The sequence below is a fragment of the Hesperophylax consimilis genome, chromosome 2, assembly GCF_061612785.1.
Source record: "Hesperophylax consimilis isolate HC1 chromosome 2, BYU_Hcon_1.0, whole genome shotgun sequence".
NCBI lineage: Eukaryota > Metazoa > Arthropoda > Insecta > Trichoptera > Limnephilidae > Hesperophylax > Hesperophylax consimilis.
This window is the reverse complement of record NC_142837.1, coordinates 44,226,025-44,246,716: the sequence shown is the minus strand read 5'-3', so window position 1 is coordinate 44,246,716 and position 20,692 is coordinate 44,226,025. Positions and strand designations below refer to the sequence as shown.

General features: G+C 36.6%; 1 protein-coding gene across 2 annotated transcripts in view; it reads left to right on the top strand.

The window, feature by feature from the left end:
• Positions 1–20,692, top strand: part of Ptpmeg2 (Protein tyrosine phosphatase Meg2) — a 417,214-nt gene that overhangs the window by 56,961 nt on the left and 339,561 nt on the right. The gene's annotated exons all lie outside the window — the stretch shown is intronic.

The following is a 20,692-nucleotide window of genomic DNA, read 5'->3' as shown; positions in this document are numbered from 1 at the left end:
GAGATAATGACATGTTTTGCCTCCTGCCGGAGGGTGATGAAGGTGGAATGTGGGTCCTTGGTGGTAGCTGTTGATGTTGATGTTGATGATGAATGATGAAGATTCATCTTATACCGTTAGGTACAAGGAGCTGCTCTGGTCCGGTGGCATGATAGCCTGGTGTCAGGAACCATTTGGGTCACGTGGGTAGCGCGAGGTTTAGGTCGCGTCAACCTCCCCCAAATCGATGATGAGTTGAGCTTCGCCAGCATGCCGAAAATTAGGAGTCCACTCTACTAACCTCAAACATAAACATATACTGAAGTGGTTTGCATCAGCAACGTCAGGAGTTCGGGAGTCCCGTGAACACCCCTCTGGTTTACGCTCGTAAGGATAATGATGAATTCAGCTTCAGTTTGTTCGACTTCGCCTCTGCAGTCACGCTACTCCAAATAGCTCCTGGCTCCAGTCTATACAGCTTCCCGTTCCAGTAGAGGTAATGACACATATTTATCATATGTACAATACAGAACATACTTCAAGTCTTTCGTCCACACTCAAAATAGTCATGTCAATATTTAATTTGAACGGGGCGTCCATCCGACATAACGAATGTTTCCTAGACGGGAGATTTTACCCCACTTCAAAGTCATGGTCATTCGCTCTATCGTTTGTTACCCTCCGTTCGCTTCAAATATCAAAGAATGGTAGAAATTGATATCCTCGACTTCCGGCGCTAAGGATCAGGGATACTGGAATCATCAGGTCGTGAATCTGAAATCATCCGATCTCCGTCAGCTCAAACGATTTCAGTCGGAGTCAATTTCCAACCTAATTCTGGATGACTTCTCCTCCTATAGTGGGGTAAGTACTTATTGGATTTGACAGGAAGGACGTCAGAAATCGCCGAGACAACTTCATATTCGTCACGATCCCTTCGTTCTGTCAGCGAGAAAATCCTCCTCACACGCCAGCCAAGAATAGCATAGCCCTTATCCGCTTTGTTCCTTCGTCTACCAGCTAACTCAAGTAGGAAAGCCCACTAGCAATTTTCGTTCCCTTCGATCTGAACTCAGTGAAAGCGTCCTCTCACCAGCTGAAAATACTCGAAACAGAGGTCTATTCCGGGTGACTATCTAAGGCTGGTCCGCCAACACCTTCGACAGAAACCGGTGCTTTTACGGGAATAACTCAACCACACCAATAGCAGGGGAAAAAGCCGGCGCTGCTATACTAAAATAGACGTTATATCGGTATCCAGGGTTATCGACTTTGCTAACACAAGAGTCCCTATTAGGCAAGCCAAATTACAAATTTCGTTCCCTTCGCTTTTGTCGCTTTGGTAAGATAGGACAGCCTACGGAAAATTCGTATACTTCGTCCCCGTCAAACCTATGAAAAATTAAAATCTCGCTTGACAGAATAGGAATGCCAGACAGATGCACCCTCTCGGCGACTAGCCTCGATCCGCTGCGTTATTCCGATTCAAAAATGAATTAAAAGAGTGATGTTTGAATAAATTATATTTAATTAAATATATTTTATGAATTCCGTATAGAATAAGTTGAATTCCCAAGGAGGATACGACAACTCATTTTCAAATAACAGGCATTGAAGATTTAATTTACCGTTCTATCCGTTACTATAAAAACACTGCATAAATACAATGGTTTGTGTTCTATAAATTTTGGCGCTAAATATAACTACTAGAGAATTATTAAATCATTTTAAACTCATAAACAATGTCTATTGTTGGATGATCTAAAGCGGTTTCAGGGTAACCGTTCTTCGTCCCTTTTTTAATGGCCAGGTCTCGTAATTTATGACCTCCTTCGCTAACGGGTACCTATAGTGCTCAAGTTGAATACCCTTACTTCAAAATACAATTGGATTATTTGGTTTACATTAAGGAAATAAGTGTTAATAATTAGATTATAATAGACTTACCGATACATCTTAGTGTCAACAATCCAAATAATTATAAAAAAACAAACACAGTCACATGCAGAAAACTCATGCTGTTAGAAAACCGCACCTTCTACACTAAATGATTTTAGCCGTGTTCGCGTCCCGACGATTAATTCTTGTTGACGCGCTTCCTAGTTTTTTACTAACTCGACTATCTTAAAACGCTGACCGATCCTGATTATTCCTGACCGTCTCCCAGACCTTGAAACTCTGACCCCCTTGACTTTATTTCCCGCCTCCCAACGTTTTCAAACTGACTATCTTGAACCGCTTTTCCTAACCACCGACTATCGACTTCCTTCCCCCGTTCTTCAACGCTGACCGTCTCCCCGCCCGGGCTCATTAACCACGACTATCGACTTGCTTCTTCCGACCTTCAACGCTAACTCTCCCGACCGTCTCCCCGCGCTTTCAAATCCAGACTCCCAAAAACAGACTACCCGCCCGCGCTCCTTAACCACGACTATCGACTTGCTTCTTCCGACCTTCAACGCTGACTGTCTTGACCGTCTCCCCGCGCTTTCAAATCCAGACTCCCCCTTCTCAAACCAACCCCCCAAATCACCATATGCGATTTCTAATTTATGTTCTTTTGAATTCTGAATGCTTTTTGTTTTCAAAAGACAGAAATGCACTAAAGGAACACATCAATTATGGCCCTAGAACCTGTCACATTAATTTTAAATCGTCTCAAAACCAATAAATTGTTACTCCTCCAGTGAAATGTCTAACTCTTTGTTCAAAGGATGAAACTTGACTACCCCCAGTCCAGTGGCGTGTTGGCCCACCAGTTTTTAGCCTCTTTTCAAATTACCAACCTAATTCTAGAATGTAGTAAATAATTATGATGTGATAGTTTTAATTTTTTTAATCTTCTTGCGAGATTTTAATTTAATTAGGCAAATTCGAAACTCGTCCTGTTAAAATGTTATTTACCTCGCTATTCATAATTATAATTCGTCTGAATCCTTAGAAAATTACGTAACTATATTTAACGGCGTATTTCATACTTAGAAAGCCACTTAGTAGCATTGCTCAACCTAGTTGAATTGTTTCTTATCGACCTCGTTAGGTTTTTTTTCCTATCCCCCCCCTACTCTGGCAAATCCATTGCTACCCCACTGAATAAAATCTAAGAATTCAAACGACCATCACGGAGGTCTGTGACGATACAGCGCATGTTCCTATTTTTTTTTCTCTACCCTAATAAATCTAAACACTTGTTTCTAAAGCAGCTTTAAGGCCAACATCTGGTAAACTCCTACTTCGTGAAATCAACTGAAAAATTCTTTCTAACCATAATAAATCAACAATAAAAAAAATTTATCCCAGGGCCCGTCCATCACAGCTCCCTTCTGGAAAAATAATAGTGGGAGTAGATACAGAGATAAGCTATTGTCAGCTATTATTGTTCCATCACCCTTAGCAGCAGAACACGTTTGAACTCGCCAATAATACTTTTTTTTTCAAACCTTCCTAGGTTTCACTTGCTCCCCACTGCCCTGTTCTTGTTGCTAAAATTGTTAAAATTCCTAGTCCCTTTTACTTTTTATTTTATTTTTTTATATATATTTTTTTTCTACGAAAGATTTCCCAATCCGCCCCTGTCTCGCTCGACGTTCTTATTTTTTTTTTTTCTTGGCCGCACGCTATCAGTTAAACCTCTGGTAGGTCCGTTATGGGGCCCTTTTTTGTTAACTTTTGTGTGTTCCTGCCGTTGTTAATTGTTTTATGACTGAGCATACAGTAACCGAGATCTTGAGAGTTATTTCGCACTAATTATTTGCATTTTTAAGCGTTGGGTAATTTGTTTTGATGTTTTAATTCATGTGAATAGGACTCCTTCTATATGAACAATCTATTAGTGTACCTATATGTTTTGCGGTAATTCAGTTCCGTCTAATTAGAGTGGATAATCTCTTTACCAATTTAATTGATAAATTATTTCTCGTAAAACCGTGTGCCTTATTTCCTATTCCTCCTTACAGGACGCCTGATAATAATAATTATTATTATTGAATAATTTATATAGCGCCGTTTTCGTGAAAAGCTAACTCAAGGAACCTAATATTGTAGTAGCTACTAATATTTTGATAAGAGTTTTGTTGAACAACTATGTCGTATTATAGGAAAAAGAAGTGTGGAGGGGGAGGGGAAGGAAAAAGGGGTAAACTATACAAATGAAATCTCTTTCAAACTACGCTGTCTTACATTAGCCAAACAATAACGGTGAATGGTGATCAGAACTCAAACATTGACCTCAGCGTGCCTTAGGCTATACTCTAATAGCTGGCGACCCACTTCTCAAAGGTACCGTGACCTACCAGAACCCACCACGCCTGAAGGAAAACGAATTGAGACTTCCCAACACTTCCAGATACTGTTCCAGCGTATTCACTTCTGTGAACCTACTTTACTGTCTCTAAATGGGGAAAGTAATTGCATCCCATATCACGATGCTGACGCGAAAATGTGTCATGTAAGTTTCGTCTGATGAAGCCCTCCTTCCACGTGCTGTCAGACCTACACTTCACCTCTTAGAATCTGTTGTAATTAAGCCAAGATTGCGTTGGCTTACATCAGGTTCCAGGTCGACGCCATTGGAGTATTTGATAGAACTTTAACGGGTTTATTCCTACGGAATATCGCGCGAACATCTCTTCCACATAACCTTGCAGGAACCTCGCAGGTTACCTTCAGCTAGACGCCTTCAACAGCGAATTACGCTCTTTTCATCCCAGAGTCACTCATGCCTTCTCACCCTGTCTGTCATTCCCTTTTTCATTGCATAAAACCGCGAAAGGGTGAAGCTTTCAGTACGCCGCGCTGAACTGCCCAGTTTATGTTGGAGCCCCCGTCCTCATGATAGCGCAGGAAAAAAAAACCCATTTCGGCTTGCTAATATTTGTGTGATATTATTACAGCGAAACTATCTAATTCTCCAATTATGAAGTTTAACCGTTGGTCGAAAATCGGGACAGGGAAAGGTTTAGTAATGTTGATGACACTACCGAGGTAATTAATGTTGAATCGATGGGGAGTCTGAAAAAGTATCAAGGAAACCCTAGGTATAAATATGTTTATATGTATACATATATATTTTTTTCACGAACCCTTTATTTCAATACGCAACTTTTATTAGAATCTTAACACTCGTGTTTCTATTACGTTTCACGGATCCTATTATTATTCAACCGTTTTGAATTGAAGGCCCCGATCGATTTTACATTTGAACTGTGCTTAAGATGAGTTAGATTATTATTTTTATTAATTATGTTGATCCCCCCGTTTATTATTGTAGTACATGTATTTTGTTTAATTTGAGAGGAATTTAATTGTTTTATTTACAAAACTTTATCACTGATTCACGCCGTAATGTCCTCATCATCACTTTATTCAATTAGCAAGTTAGGTTATATCAAAATTGAATCAATTTATTGTAGATATTCACTGCACAAGGACACGGCCTTCTTTTCATGGAAGAATACCCGTTAGGTAACGAAACATAAATACTCTACCAGTGCACACTTTTATTGTTCACTGAATTTTTTCTAACATTTCAAGATAATATAAATCTGTTCCGTCGACCACTTATAAATGGTCAAGTTCATAATAAGTTACGTAATAAGCTATTATTTGGTTTTGTCCCCCCCGGGAAGAGGCTCCGGTCTAGTAGTACAATACATCTTTGTTATGATTTTACAACCGTCTTGGCCCTAGGGTCTTTCTCACCGTACGTCTATTATTGACTTTAAAATGTTTGTTTAAATTGCACTTTCCCTTTTCGTCTCCCTTCAAAGTAACACGGCATGTGCCTAGCATGGCGGTCGAAAAAATCCTAAATGCATGTAATAAATAATTTCAATGAATAAGGAAACATAAAAAAAGTTTTATCTGTTATTTCAGCCCTTATCGGAGGTTGGACATCAGCCTCTAGAATGAACTGGGTTTGTGTCTACTACTTGAAGAAACTATTTTCTCCCTCCACAATGTAATACCTTTAATAACTATGTCTTATCGGAGGTTGGATGACAATACAAAATTTTTTTCTTTGACAATTTTATTTAAAATTTAAATAATCTAATTTATTCCCTGCTGATAAATTCACGGATATTTTTATTACGGATATTTAGCATTTAAAGCAAATAAATAAACTAATGCGCTGGTGTTAGGTCTACTACTTGAAGAAACTATTTTCTCCCTCCACAATGTAACACCTTTAATAACTATGTCTTATCGGAGGTTGGATGACAATACAAAATTTTGTTTTACAATTTTATTTAAAATTTAAATAATCTAATTTATTCCCTACTGATAAATTCACGGATATTTTTATTACGGATACAATTTTATTTGATGTTTAAATAACCTAATTTATTCTCGGCTTATAATTCACGGATATTTTTATTTCGGATATTTAGCATTTAAAGCAAATAAACTAATGCGCTGGTGTTAGGTCTACTACTGAAGGAACTATTTTCTCCCTCCACAATGTAATACCTTTACTCACTATGTCCTATCGGAGGTTGGATAACATCATTAAATTTCGGTCGTATATTTTTATTTGGAAATTTAAATAAACTGATTTTTACCCTACTGATAAATTCACGTATAGCTCAACTATTATTGTAGAAATTCACTACCTTCCGCAGTTTTGTATTTAAAATACTGAACTGTTAGCCCTGGCTTTTTTATATATTTTTTTTCATTGTCTTGAACCAAACAGAATGTAAAACATTTTAAAACCCCACCTCCTGGTCCAACGGCATCACTGTAATGTTTTCCCGTCTCCCCTTATTCTCGTTACTAACGGATTAATCTTTTGTTATACGTTTGTTTTGCATCTTCTCGCGGTTTATCAACCCTTCAATCTTAACGAATTAATATGTCACGTTGTGTCAATTTTTTGTTTCGACAGGGATTAATTCATTGAAGGATCCTTTTAATTGGTTGTGGTAACTTTGGTTCTTTTTAGATGAGGCGTGTTACATTCTGTATGGTTTGAAAATAAGACAATGACCGACTTCCCTGATTTTAACTACCTTTTCCTACCTTGTTTGCTCGCCCAAACGTTTCCGGTTGCTGCAGTTGATAATGTACTAATATAATGAGACAATTAATTACAAATTAAGTACATGAAATTCACTATAGACAATTCAATTCAAGATGCACAAGATTCTAAGTTAATGATTTGACTATGGATTGTTAGTTTTGTGAGTTATTTCTATGAGTAGGTATTTTCGGGAATAGCTAGAGACAAAACATGTGTTGCTTTCGATTGGTCTCCGTCCAAATCCCACCCATCAACGTGACCAGCTCGAGAGCAGCCAAGTTGATGGTCCAATCCCAACACCTCCAGAAATGAATTGAATATCGCTCAGCGACAGATGAGATAATGACATGTTTTGCCTCCTGCCGGAGGGTGATGAAGGTGGAATGTGGGTCCTTGGTGGTAGCTGTTGATGTTGATGTTGATGATGAATGATGAAGATTCATCTTATACCGTTAGGTACAAGGAGCTGCTCTGGTCCGGTGGCATGATAGCCTGGTGTCAGGAACCATTTGGGTCACGTGGGTAGCGCGAGGTTTAGGTCGCGTCAACCTCCCCCAAATCGATGATGAGTTGAGCTTCGCCAGCATGCCGAAAATTAGGAGTCCACTCTACTAACCTCAAACATAAACATATACTGAAGTGGTTTGCATCAGCAACGTCAGGAGTTCGGGAGTCCCGTGAACACCCCTCTGGTTTACGCTCGTAAGGATAATGATGAATTCAGCTTCAGTTTGTTCGACTTCGCCTCTGCAGTCACGCTACTCCAAATAGCTCCTGGCTCCAGTCTATACAGCTTCCCGTTCCAGTAGAGGTAATGACACATATTTATCATATGTACAATACAGAACATACTTCAAGTCTTTCGTCCACACTCAAAATAGTCATGTCAATATTTAATTTGAACGGGGCGTCCATCCGACATAACGAATGTTTCCTAGACGGGAGATTTTACCCCACTTCAAAGTCATGGTCATTCGCTCTATCGTTTGTTACCCTCCGTTCGCTTCAAATATCAAAGAATGGTAGAAATTGATATCCTCGACTTCCGGCGCTAAGGATCAGGGATACTGGAATCATCAGGTCGTGAATCTGAAATCATCCGATCTCCGTCAGCTCAAACGGTTTCAGTCGGAGTCAATTTCCAACCTAATTCTGGATGACTTCTCCTCCTATAGTGGGGTAAGTACTTATTGGATTTGACAGGAAGGACGTCAGAAATCGCCGAGACAACTTCATATTCGTCACGATCCCTTCGTTCTGTCAGCGAGAAAATCCTCCTCACACGCCAGCCAAGAATAGCATAGCCCTTATCCGCTTTGTTCCTTCGTCTACCAGCTAACTCAAGTAGGAAAGCCCACTAGCAATTTTCGTTCCCTTCGATCTGAACTCAGTGAAAGCGTCCTCTCACCAGCTGAAAATACTCGAAACAGAGGTCTATTCCGGGTGACTATCTAAGGCTGGTCCGCCAACACCTTCGACAGAAACCGGTGCTTTTACGGGAATAACTCAACCACACCAATAGCAGGGGAAAAAGCCGGCGCTGCTATACTAAAATAGACGTTATATCGGTATCCAGGGTTATCGACTTTGCTAACACAAGAGTCCCTATTAGGCAAGCCAAATTACAAATTTCGTTCCCTTCGCTTTTGTCGCTTTGGTAAGATAGGACAGCCTACGGAAAATTCGTATACTTCGTCCCCGTCAAACCTATGAAAAATTAAAATCTCGCTTGACAGAATAGGAATGCCAGACAGATGCACCCTCTCGGCGACTAGCCTCGATCCGCTGCGTTATTCCGATTCAAAAATGAATTAAAAGAGTGATGTTTGAATAAATTATATTTAATTAAATATATTTTATGAATTCCGTATAGAATAAGTTGAATTCCCAAGGAGGATACGACAACTCATTTTCAAATAACAGGCATTGAAGATTTAATTTACCGTTCTATCCGTTACTATAAAAACACTGCATAAATACAATGGTTTGTGTTCTATAAATTTTGGCGCTAAATATAACTACTAGAGAATTATTAAATCATTTTAAACTCATAAACAATGTCTATTGTTGGATGATCTAAAGCGGTTTCAGGGTAACCGTTCTTCGTCCCTTTTTTAATGGCCAGGTCTCGTAATTTATGACCTCCTTCGCTAACGGGTACCTATAGTGCTCAAGTTGAATACCCTTACTTCAAAATACAATTGGATTATTTGGTTTACATTAAGGAAATAAGTGTTAATAATTAGATTATAATAGACTTACCGATACATCTTAGTGTCAACAATCCAAATAATTATAAAAAAACAAACACAGTCACATGCAGAAAACTCATGCTGTTAGAAAACCGCACCTTCTACACTAAATGATTTTAGCCGTGTTCGCGTCCCGACGATTAATTCTTGTTGACGCGCTTCCTAGTTTTTTACTAACTCGACTATCTTAAAACGCTGACCGATCCTGATTATTCCTGACCGTCTCCCAGACCTTGAAACTCTGACCCCCTTGACTTTATTTCCCGCCTCCCAACGTTTTCAAACTGACTATCTTGAACCGCTTTTCCTAACCACCGACTATCGACTTCCTTCCCCCGTTCTTCAACGCTGACCGTCTCCCCGCCCGGGCTCATTAACCACGACTATCGACTTGCTTCTTCCGACCTTCAACGCTAACTCTCCCGACCGTCTCCCCGCGCTTTCAAATCCAGACTCCCAAAAACAGACTACCCGCCCGCGCTCCTTAACCACGACTATCGACTTGCTTCTTCCGACCTTCAACGCTGACTGTCTTGACCGTCTCCCCGCGCTTTCAAATCCAGACTCCCCCTTCTCAAACCAACCCCCCAAATCACCATATGCGATTTCTAATTTATGTTCTTTTGAATTCTGAATGCTTTTTGTTTTCAAAAGACAGAAATGCACTAAAGGAACACATCAATTATGGCCCTAGAACCTGTCACATTAATTTTAAATCGTCTCAAAACCAATAAATTGTTACTCCTCCAGTGAAATGTCTAACTCTTTGTTCAAAGGATGAAACTTGACTACCCCCAGTCCAGTGGCGTGTTGGCCCACCAGTTTTTAGCCTCTTTTCAAATTACCAACCTAATTCTAGAATGTAGTAAATAATTATGATGTGATAGTTTTAATTTTTTTAATCTTCTTGCGAGATTTTAATTTAATTAGGCAAATTCGAAACTCGTCCTGTTAAAATGTTATTTACCTCGCTATTCATAATTATAATTCGTCTGAATCCTTAGAAAATTACGTAACTATATTTAACGGCGTATTTCATACTTAGAAAGCCACTTAGTAGCATTGCTCAACCTAGTTGAATTGTTTCTTATCGACCTCGTTAGGTTTTTTTTCCTATCCCCCCCCTACTCTGGCAAATCCATTGCTACCCCACTGAATAAAATCTAAGAATTCAAACGACCATCACGGAGGTCTGTGACGATACAGCGCATGTTCCTATTTTTTTTTCTCTACCCTAATAAATCTAAACACTTGTTTCTAAAGCAGCTTTAAGGCCAACATCTGGTAAACTCCTACTTCGTGAAATCAACTGAAAAATTCTTTCTAACCATAATAAATCAACAATAAAAAAAATTTATCCCAGGGCGAGTCCATCACAGGGGATAGCGTCGAATTAGCTGAGTGGTAGAGCAAAGCCTCGGTAAGCTGAGGTCCTCGGTTCCATTCCTAGATTCGGCTGAGTCTTTTTCTTATTTTTCGGTTTCAGATTTTCGTTTGAGAGTCGCTAATACTGACTTCGATGATTAAATAATTTTCTATTTCTTTAAGTGCTTGGCAAACCTAGCCCCAAATGTAGTTTGTTTTCGTGTTTATTATAATGCAGTGATGTCAAAAGTAACCCCGTTTTTTCATTTTGTATTATTTCATGTTATATCCCTCCAGTTAAGTTGGATAATAATTTTTATTGCACATTAATTTTTTTTTAAATTACACGCGATGAACGTCACGCGACCTTTTAGCCACTAAATTTATAGTCTTTCCTTGTAATCTTAAAAATAAAAATAAAATTATGAACATCGATGAACATGACTGTTTGATGCCGGAGTAGCGGATGAAAATGAAAAATAGAAGCTCACTGGGAATTCGAAGAGAGGTGGAAAAGCCTTACCTATAATGCTGTTGGTTTCTTGAAAATTTCATCGCACGGATCATTTACAGTTTATAGGTGTACACCTCATATAATCACAATTAATGTTATATTTCCACAACACGACTATAATTTCACCACACGCCGGTATTGAATTTGGTGATGCGATTTAATGGCCTTCGAGAGTAATAATCCGAGCAGCAAGATAAGGTGCACTATTAACGACGACGATATTACGAATTACCATGTGACATATGTGTGTTACAATAACAATTGAACATCACTCGCGTAGGTACCTAGTTTTGTCTTCTTTCTTCCCAAGTCTTAACATTAAAGAAGAGGAACAAAGGAAATTACAATTTGAACAGTACACTGAGGTATGTAATAGTTACAAACAGTGGCGGTTCTTCCCTTAGGTCAATTGGTGTTTGACCCCCCAAAATTATAAGACAACAATAATAAATATAATAATCAATTATGTGCATCAAAACATTTAAAATGTAACGCGAAACAGCGGCGGCGGCGAGTGACTAGCAGTGACATCTGTTGTCTCTAATAGAAGCTTTCATTCACAAGTCCACACGATTCGCTGGGTCAATTTAAAGAATGTCCAATTTGGCATCTTCTGTCCCTACGCGCGCCATAGAATAAACGAGATGGCACTATATTTTTCGTCGAAGTAAAAATTAGCTTCCGAAGAAAGTTTAGGGACGCTTAGGTCATGACCGTGGGGGAGACAACACGGTGAATATTATATGTTTTACAGAGATGGTGACATAAACAAATGTCGTTTTTTCATTTTACACGCTTGTAGTGTGTGGAACAATGGTTGTTTTTCAATTGCATAGTTCGGGAAAGGATTAGAATAATTATTTATGTTGTTATCGATTTAGAATGAAACAAAACAAAAAACGTAAAAAATCATTGTCAAATAGAATCAAACACTGATTTTATTTATTTTAATGTTGTGGACAACTACATTAAAACTTAATATCTTAAAAATAATTTGCCGTAAGTACATGGATTGTGTATTTATTTCCAATTTATTATATTAACATAATATTTATTTAGAGTCCGCGACTCTAAAACTCTATAACAAATTGATATAGTTAATAATATATGGGCATTTTTCACAATATCAAATAAAGATTAGTCACACATTTTTTTCAAATGACCTACCACGACTGAATCCCTAGAGCCGCCTCTGGTTACAAAACTGCTTCAGTATTAAACATCGAATATTAATGGTTGGGGTGGGACTTGACTTGAAGATATTTGGCTAGGCTTTAAATTTAAACCTTTGCATGCCTTTTTTATTACATTAAACTTCCAAATGTAATGGTTTTTCTTTTGAGGGGTGTAAAAGTGATAAAGCGAACAAAACATTCGCGAAATTGCATCGATTCGTCACCTTATCGTGTTCGACAACCGACGGCTTCCGATCAATCAAAACTGTCTCGCTGAAATAAAAGTTATATATATACAGGTGTAACGGTACGTATCTGGATGATTTCAAGCAGCGATTCCTCAGCATATTGGAGTAAAAAAATTAGATGTCATTAATTAAAACCCGCTTGCCACACTTACTTTGATTCAACTTAATTACTGTAATAGCCAAATATTTACAACCGTGAAATGGAAAATACTGCATTAAAGTTCCATTTTCTGTCAATCAAAGTTTCAAAAGTTCATTCGATTTGACAGTTCGGCCATGTTTTTTTTATTGTTTGAAATATCATTATATTGAGCATAGCCAGCGATTCTGAAAGTTAACCGAAATATTTTTCTATCACACGTCGCCACTGATCACATTTCTATATACGCACTCTGTCTCGTCTGTTACCATTCTACTGGAACGAGACTGGGTGCGTATCACGTGACCCGCTAGGTTGTATCCAACTACTCTTTCGCTCCTACCTATGCTTGTAAATCTAGCAATCACCCACAATAATCCATAACAACCAGATTCTACGGTTTGAAAACTTCACTGTTCTTTTTGAAAATAAAAGATGGCGCCACTCGCGTTTACTACAGTCCTAAACTGGTAATCATTAAGATAATAATAATATCAGATATCTATGATACAACATTATCATCGTCCGTATTGTATTATTTTCCTTATTTGCAGTTTTATATTGGTAATCTCTGGATCATCTTCGTCAACCAAACAGTCCACATTATAATATAATATTCCAACATTTTTTCATGAAGTCATCATCCAATATCACATTATTAATGTATTGTATTGGCAATGTCTGCATCCTCTTCCTCGGCCGAACATCCGTTCACACAGGTAATGCGACACACACACTGTCAACCATCCACTTCCCATTTAAGTGACACTGACAACGAGCGGCGAAGTAGCACGTGGGGGGGGGCATTTGTTTTTTTAAGTCTTGACATTTCCTTCCTTTCTGGGAACTCCTCCGAACACACACCATAGAAAAATACACACACACTCCATAGAAATGTACCTACACAGACGCGTATGCATTATATCCACCGGTATGGGATAGTACTGTTCTATCCTGATCGGTAGGTCCGCAAGACTTCGATCACTTCAGTCTCGATCGATTCGCCATTTGAAATTGCTCGATTTTTCAATCTCTTCGATTATTTTTTATTTTTTCCGCGTGAAAAAGCGATAAACCAACGCGAAGTTTGTATTATTTGTAAACAAACGAACGAATTCGATTTTACTGTTTTGAATTTGTGATATTATTCAGCGATGCATACAAGCAAACCATCTTGAAAATGTTGTAATGAATTCTACTCAGGGGGAAACTTTAGTAACGAACGAACGTTTTTTTCGCAGTTTTGAGAAAATTATGTAATAATCCGTCAATTATGTGCGTCACTTTAAAAAATATTACGACGAAATAAATAACTATTTTTAATAACCGAATTTAACTAAATATAAAATCCTATTTAATATCGCGGAAAAAAATCAGTTTAATTTAATCTTCTTAAACGGTGCAGTTTGTTGGTTTCATTATTCACTGTTTTGTTAAATTATGGTTACTCCCCGGCTTCGCACGAGTTTTTTCTTGTTTCAAACACTTTTTTTATTATTAAAATGTGGAGTAAACAGCATATTTATATTTTTGACAGTTTATTTGATATTTCGATGCTCCATAGTTCAATGATGAACATCACGCTTTCCGCTAAAATTTCCATGACATAGTTAAAGAGTTTTTAGTGGAACAGATTCTCTGCTTTATTATTAAATTTTTCAATTACGAATTACTTGTGTTTTTCGTGGTTTTGTTTAGTTTACTAAATACATAATAGTGGTAAATATGTACTACTCTGCCACAAACTCACGGAATTAAGTAAGAAAACATTATTCAAATCACTGGAAATTGAATACATTATTATTTTATGTTCTATTTGGCAGGTTTGACACAGATAAAAATGAGTATTGCTAATTTACGTTGTCGGAACCCGTGTTCATTAAAATCCTAAATATTTTGCGAATTCGTCATTATATATTATCAAGGCAAATGCAGGTGCATGAACACGTGCTCCGGTATATTAGGAATTAACTTAATTTTTTTTTCAGGTAAAGGCCTGCAGTCCCGTTTTTAACCGTATTTTAATAAATCAGCAGTACTCAAGGTGGTCGCTCTATTAGGCGTAAAATGATCAGTATACATTTGAACGAAATTGCTATTTAGATGCATTATTTTCCAATTCCGCAAAAAAAAAATCATTAGATAATTAATTGTTAATTGTGCATATTGAGTGTGGAAGAATAGTATATATTTGCCAAAAGAAAGTGGCATTTAAAAACATATATTTGAATTTCGATTTTGTTTATCTTTTACGAATGAATGCAAATCTTGAAAGTGAAAATTAAACAGACATCCAATCGAGCTGAAACTCAACAGATAGACTCGTTGTCGATGACAATGTATTCTATCAACTTGGTGGCAATCACGCGTGCACGCGCGGACATTACGCATTTCCCTGAAATTGGATGACGTTACAGCAGTTAACATACGAAATAATTGTCGATCCTATTAAACTAACGCAAATCTCATCCCTTATATAAAATTCTGATAACGTTCTGATTACTTTTCCTTAGTTCTTTTTCGTCGGCCAATTTAACAAACAGAAATGAGTTTTATTTGTAATCCGAAGTTGTTTCTTCAACAGAAAAGTTTTGTTCGCAGTCTGAATTCTGAATTAGTAAGACTTCATTTTTATAATGTACCATTCAAAGATTCATATTAATATTTTTATTGATGATTTGACCTCGAATTGAATTCCCGCGTATCAATTCTGTGAGTCTGATTGTAATTCCTGTCACGCTGGTCATGAAGGCGAGGAAATAAAGGATGGAACGCCAAAATGGGCTTACCTTGTTCTTAATCGATTCACCTGTTTTATGGAACACAGCCCTAATACTAATGAAATCAATTAGGTGTTTGTTCAATCAAGGCTTGTACTAATGGATAATGGATGAAGTTTAATGTCTAGTTCGTGATGTGGATGTGTGTGTCATATTTAACCCTTCAGAAAGTCGGAGAACTTTCCGCTTCTCAATAAAATCCAAATAAATGCACTATTTTTGAACGTATTCGAAAACTAAAAACTGTTTATGGAAGGTGATGAAATACGCTTTCAAATTTTATTATTAGAAATAAACATATTATTCTTAAAATATAAAAATTTAAAAAATCAAATTAAAAAAAATGGCATACCTTACATTTTTTCGTCTAAACACTATTGAACTAAAATTACTGATGACGAAAAAACACACATATTTTACTTGGCAGATGTATTAAAACACGCATATTTTACTAGGCAGATGTATTTAAACACACATATTTTACTAGGCAGATGTATTAAACACATCATGGCCACCTCACTTTCTTGTCGTTTCATATAAAAATAATTGATAATAAATTGGTCGGAACCTTTGGGTTCATAGAAGTGTACATTTTATTTATTCTGTGGTTATCTTCTATATTTGAATATAAAGCTCGGTGTTTTCTCTTTCTAACAGCAGCGTTTAGTTCATATTTCTAACTATGACGGTGAGGAAGACGAAGATTTCAATCAGACCATATGAGCTGTTCCGAAAGGCGAACAAATTGACTCTACGGTTTAGCTGTTTGTTCCCAAAACCGAACAAATTAGCCTCAGAAGTTAATGGCTAGTTAGTATGTGGATGTGTGTGTTATATTTAAAATAGAAATCATTTGGAATTATTGAAATGTTTCCAAGAAAAATATCTGCCTAGTCCATATTTAGTAGAATTAATATTATTCCATGAAATTTGAACCGGTTTTTCCCATCGTATCTTTTGATTATTTAGCAGGAAGTCGACGTGTATGCTGTTGCCAAATCTCGCTTGTGGTAAGCTCTGGCGTCGGAAATTTGTAAAACTTATTCTTGGTACACTTGCTACAAAATAAACAGTTTATTAAGAGGAGTAAAGCTATTTTGTAGGGTTCATTTTAATCATAACTATAATGTAAAAATCTAACAATATGAAAATTAGTAAACAGTCTTAACCAAACGTGAAGCTCTGGAATCACGAAATTTGCACAGCTTTTGGGTCATCTCATCTATTTACACCGATAATACAGAAAAGCGGGACACGGTTGATACACGACACATTTTATTTTATCGTTTAGATAACTGTGAGAAACAATTATTTCAGTATCCGAAAATCGAAAACAATGCAATTTTTCTTCTTTTCTTCGCGGCATGTTTTGACATAATAGTATTTTTTATGCAAGGGTTTTTTTTAAATTACACCCTAATTAAGAACCTTTTTTCAGGTTTTTAGGTTCATATTTTGGGTTAAATAAGAGAAGAAAAATAACTTACCTTTAAACTTTTTACAGGTCGGTGGCTTAGTTGACATCGCGTTTGGGTCCCACCCAGGCGTATTGTATTCGGTCCTCCATCACAACACAAGCAACATTTTCTGCTTACTGTGGTGGTAGTTGAAGATTTTCAATATTTGTCAGGTTATTCGTAACCCGAGAATGTTTGTCTTCTTAAAGAAAAGAAAAACTTATACATAATAGTGTACGCCAAGTGAACAATCGATTTTAATTTGAACGGAATAACTACACATCAAAATGCGTTATTTTAGTGTTTTGGAAACTGAATTACTTTTCTGATTATTATTTAACTAATTTAAAGTGTTTTTTTAAGTAGATATATATTAACCGTGTCCCACTTTTATGTATCACCGTCAAACGTCATTTCCATCATGAGGTTTGTATGGAAACTTAAAAAGCCGTTGAACTTTAAAAAATAAGACAATTTTATTACACACATACTAGCCCTACCCCGCCACGCGTTGCTGTGGATCAGTCTGTCTGTGCAGATAGCAAACCGCGCGTGTTGCTTTTCGTCCAACAGATAGCGCTATTTTTTTTGTAAATATGTATACGCATATTTGTACCCCACACAGATGACATCTGTGTATAAAAGTACACGCGTATACGAGTGCAACGTTGTGTCAAAACATTTACATTTTTATTTATAAAGATTATTGTTTGTTCTGTATTTTCAACAATTGAATAAGAAAAAGAGCTTTGGGATCTTGGGCTAATAATAATCTAATCTTTTAATTATTTGGTACAATTAATTTGTTTAGGAAATTCATATTTTTAAATAAATCTATTTGAATTTGACTCCTCAATTTCACTTTTCACGTTTTCGGTGATGAATGAATGCAAATCTTTGAACGGAAATTAACCCACTTCCCGACATACGATCGAGCTGCAACTCGGCAGATAGACTCGTTGTCGATGAAAATGCGGCAATCACGTACACACGCGGACTTATACGCATTTCTCTGAAGTCGGATGACATTACAGTGGTTGATGCATGAAATAGCCGGTCCTACCCGATCCCAATTTGGCTCGATTAATAGAGTTGCCGACTCCAGTTCCTGGGGAGAAAGGTACAATCCTCAGTCAAACATTTAAAAAAAAATATATTTTCGTTATTTCTAGATTTTGTAAAATCACTGTCGATTTTTTTTTCTTAATTTTTTTTGAAAAGCCTTGTTGTTACTGCCGAAATAAATCAATTTTCTACCATTAATATTTATAAATACGTGAAATCTCTCTACGCGCCTTACGTTAACCTTCCATAATAGTTATTTCGTCACACTGCTTAAATTTAAACCGTCGATAAACGGTGCCCATTGTTATAAAAGCCGTCACCTGAAAAAATACAAAATACTGAGACATCGCCATTTTACATTGTTTTTAAATTATATTTCCTCTGATCCATTCTTCTTTTCAACAGTGTCAACGGCGCATCATTTTTCCGGTCGCTTATTTAAATATCAATGGTTACTTTTACAATCAACTTCATAATAATATTAAGATATTGTATATATTTCGTCATAATTTTAAACCACAATAATTTAATCAATTATTTATAATCGGTTTGTCCTTTAAAACTTTCCAGAAAACTGTTTACGAATTCCTGTGGCAAATTAAAACGTTGTGATCATTTTGCAAATATGGACTTCTTGATGGATTGTTAAAAATACGAATGTTTTAAATCTAAAAAAAGTTTATCGCGTGGTGATTGTGGAAATGGTGAAAAAATAACGCATTTTCTGACAGTTTTAAGTTTTGCGTGGAAATGTCCATTTGGAAAAGGATTCTTATTTTAATAAGGGTGATATTTCTTATTCTTATTATACATACCTTATTATTTATATCATTTATTTTTTCGGTAAATATACAGTAATTAACGACACGGTTAATACACACTGTACATCATAACAAATAGTTTTGAATAGCTATTTCGTAAAAATACGGACAATTTGACGTCTTTTCTTCACGCTATGTTTTGACATAATAATATTAAGATTGTTTTTTTAGGCTCTTTTTAATGTTATTTTGAATGGTAAATTTTTAATTTTAAAATTTTATTAAAAAATTTTATGGAAATTTTTAATTTTAGCATTTTAATTTGTAATTACGTAAAATGAAAATTTTCTCTCCTACAATAACCCAACCTAACCTAACATATCATAACCCAACCTAACCTATCCTATAATAACCTACTATAACCTAACCTAACCCACAATAACCTTACATTTTTTTTAAATATTTCTTTATTTATAAAACATACCTAAATACCTTTATTTTATTTTTCAAGTTCGGTCAAAATAGTACCTACCTAGTATTTGCATAGAGTAAATGTTAAAAATTCTACCCACTCATATCAGGAATACCAACAAAAGAAAATGTCATCAACAGAAATTATTCCGGCTATCATCCTATATAACGAAAGCGAATTTTACGTAATTAAAAATTAAAATGCTAAAATAAAAAATTTCCCAAATGCAGTCAGTTTCCTTTTATAGTAATTAAGGTGAATCAAAGGGTTTCATTAAAAAAATATTTCGTATTATCCGTAGCCAGCGATTCCGAATATTTACTTTTTGAATTAAACCCAAACTAAGAACCTATTTTAGGATAATATTTTGGTAAATACGAAAAAAAGGAACTTTAAAACTTTGACATCCATAACAATGGCCGCCAAGTGAACAATCGATTTTATTTTAATTTTTTTTTCTAAAACTAAAAACTTACTTTTCATTATTATCTAACTACTACAAAGTGTTTTTTTTAATAAAATGTCCGTATTACAAGTCCCTAATTTATGTACATATATCTTTTTTTCTTGTTGAGATACATTCCGTATCGTCACTTCAGAATTGCAAAAAAAAACCTATTATTACCTGAATTTATTCCTGTTGTGTATGGCCTACGAAATCTATTTATTATTGATCTAACATGAATAAAACGTTTAAAGAGGAATGGCTGTGCGGCTTTTTCATATAAAACTTATTTTTGGATTTGAGGCCAAAATACTCAACCAAGCTGAATATTAAAAAATATCAAAATGATTTTTTTTTTAAATTAGCTCCACACAGGAGGACCTATGGAGCATAATTTCCCTCAGTGCCTCTGTCTTCTTCGGGGATGCTGTGTGGAGGGCATTTTTAGGAAAATGAAGGAGAAGTTCTGGGAACGAAAAATGTATGAGGGGTGGGTAGGAATCTGGGGGTCAATGTCGGTCGGTGGATGAGTTGACATCGCGTTTGGGTCCCACCCAGGCGTAGTGTGTTCAATTCCTTCTACTGTTTCCTTCCTTCCGCTTACTGTGGTGGTAGTAGGAGATTTTCAAATATTGTCAAGTTATTCGTAACCCGGGAATGTTTCTCTTTCTTTTTTAAAAATAAATGTGTCCAGAAGTAACGGACGTATGAACCCATCCCTCCCACTACAGTGCAAAATGATGGGTCGAGAGAGTCCGGTTGGAGGGGACGAAGGTCTCCCTCAACCAACCTCTCCTGATCCGGCCCGCCACGCAGTAGGTGCAAAAATGCATCCGACACCAAGGCCTAGACTAACGTCACCCCATGAACCCGGTCACCCCTGCTAAGTCACCAAACGTAGCGAACCACTTGGAGTGACCGATGCCAGAGGTGTTGGTTATCCAATAACTGGTTCCCGGGGCGGCGGTAAATTAATCTTGCCCAACCTATTACTATTATATGTATTTCTTATATTATTG